The following is a 2500-nucleotide window of genomic DNA, read 5'->3' as shown; positions in this document are numbered from 1 at the left end:
ACCACTTGTGTGTGTGTGTGTGTGTGTGATTCTTTACAGCTTCTCTAAAGCTTCACACTCCATGGCTGTCCCCAGAACAAAAAAGTGGAGAGTTGGATGAAAGTTGGACAAATGCATTTTCTCCTCCAGTGCAAAACGTATCATTCAGAGAGGAGCCTAAAGCTCCACGTGATGACGTGCAGAACGCAGAACTTGCGCGTGAACTTAATTCTCGACGCATATTTCCATACATCGGAGAGGAATCTCGAATAACGGCGTTTGATTGATTATCTGAAGGCTTCAGGAATCTTGGCCCTGCTCTTCGAGAAGGTCCAAAGTGTGCGCTGAATCACACGGCCTCGCTTTCGCACTCTCATTCCTCCGATGTCAAACAAGCCCTACGTCCATGATTTAACACCCCCCCCCCCTTCTTTCTTTTCCCCTTTTCCTCGTTCTGCATTGCTGCCAGCGGGATTTGACTCAATCCCAAAAGCTCTTCAGTCTTTCCTTTTCGTTCAAAAGGAGGCGAGAAAAACATCCATCAAGGCAACACCTCCTTGTGTGAGCTGGAGCTAACCCCACTTCCCCTAACTCGAGAGGCAGCACAATCGCTACATTTGTCCAGTCGGCGGGGGACTCGCAGCGTTTCAATAGGAATCTCTCCGGGTGCTCTTTGCATCCCAGCAGGCCTCGCTAGTGAGAAATCGAGGGCTATCAAAGGAAAGTATCACAACGCCATTAAACAGGGTTACGGGAAAACAAAAGACCCTCTCTCTCTCTCTCTCTCTCTCTCTCTCTCTCTCTCTCTCTCTCTATCACTCTCGCTCTCTCATGCTATAACCCCCATTGACATGGAAATGAGGCTGCCACGATACGTGCGCTCTTCAGTTTCACAGAGTTTGTCGTTTCATCACATTTCTAACGTCCCACAGTCACGTCTTCGTCAGGCACTTAGGTTTTTTGGGATCCCCCTTACACACACACATGACCACTACACTGGAACTACATCTCTTTTTTTATCAGACATTTTATTCTCATCCCACCGTTGTCCAGGCAACTCCCTTTCAGTCCAGGAGAAAAGAAAGTGAAAAGCAGGCGCGGAGTGAGAGTCGCCCTCAAACAATGCAGTTTGTTCATATTCAGGCGAGCTGAAAGAACTCCAGCCCTTTACACCCCCACCTTTCTTCAGCATACATACCACCCCATTACCACCAACAGCAACAGCAACAACACCAACACCCTCATTACCAACAGCACCAACATCCCCATTACCACTAAGAGCACCAACATCCCCATTACCACCAACAGCACCAACATCCCCATTACCACCAACACCAACAGCACCAACATCCCCATTACCACCAACAGCACCAACATCCCCATTACCACCAACACCAACAGCACCAACATCCCCATTACCACCAACAGCACCAACATCCCCATTACCACCAACACCAACAGCACCAACATCCCCATTACCACCAACAGCACCAACATCCCCATTACCACCAACACCAACAGCACCAACATCCCCATTACCACCAACAGCAACAGCACCAACATCCCCATTTCCACAAACACAACAGCACCGACACCAACAATGGGCTGATAACGTTTTCTCATTCTTCTTTTATCTTTATCTTCACTCATCCAAACTCAGGAGATATCCATCATGCAGGATCTGGCTTGGTGTTTCTGGCCTGCAGTCTATTTGTATTTCTTTTTGGACACCAAAAGGCTTTTTTTAACACTCAACAGGTCACTAATTTCCCCCCCGCTGACCTCCCATTGTGCCGGGGCGACCCCTCCCTCACGCCTGCTGCCACCACCCCGGGTGCTGAACCAATAAACGCCAAAAGTTCAGCTGGACCACGGGGTCGAGGGAGGAAGGGCCGGATGGGGTCGAGTTGACAAGGTCCCGCGGTGGCACTTTGACAGCGCAGAACAGGGGGACGGGGGGTCGAGGAATTAGCATGGCACTGAAAAAGAGAGCACTGGGTGGTGTGAATGGTGCTGAAGGTCTCCCATCAGAGCGAGGGAGACTCCAGACATGCCGAGAGCAGGACCTTTTGTCTGCTGCTTTTCTAAAAAAAACACCAAAAAAACCAAGCATCTATTAGAGTCACGCAACGTGACGAGGGCAGATGGGTTCGAGCGTGAAGCATGGGCTGGCAGATAGATGAGCTGTTTAGAGGAGTGTCACACTCTGTCTATTCTTTTTGTCTTTTATTTTTTTGAGTAGAATGCATTCTAACTCTCTCTCTCTCTCTCTCTCTCTCTCTCTCTCTCTCTCTCTCTCTCTCTCTCTCTCTCTCTTTAATACAGACTGTGAGTCCTACTGCAAAGCATCCAAAGGGAAGCTGAAGATCAACATGAAAAAGTACTGCAAGAAAGATTATGGTGAGTCGTAAAGGATGGCGCACACACACACACACACACACACACACACACACACACACACACACACACACACACACACACACACACAGCTACATCTATATTGGTGAAGATCCCTAGGGCG

General features: G+C 49.0%; 1 long non-coding RNA gene across 1 annotated transcript in view; it reads left to right on the top strand.

The window, feature by feature from the left end:
• Positions 1-2224: 2224 nt before the first annotated feature.
• The window catches only part of LOC310718742, a 7015-nt gene continuing 6739 nt past the window's right edge, over positions 2225-2500 (top strand). The window contains exon 1 of the long non-coding RNA XR_014531259.1: positions 2225-2379. This is a non-coding gene — a long non-coding RNA (uncharacterized lncRNA). The remainder of the gene's footprint in view (positions 2380-2500) is intronic.

The sequence above is a fragment of the Silurus aristotelis genome (genome assembly GCF_946808225.1).
Source record: "Silurus aristotelis genome assembly, chromosome: 2".
Lineage (NCBI taxonomy): Eukaryota > Metazoa > Chordata > Actinopteri > Siluriformes > Siluridae > Silurus > Silurus aristotelis.
Note: the sequence above shows the minus strand (reverse complement) of the source record. Positions and strands in the feature narration are given on the sequence as shown.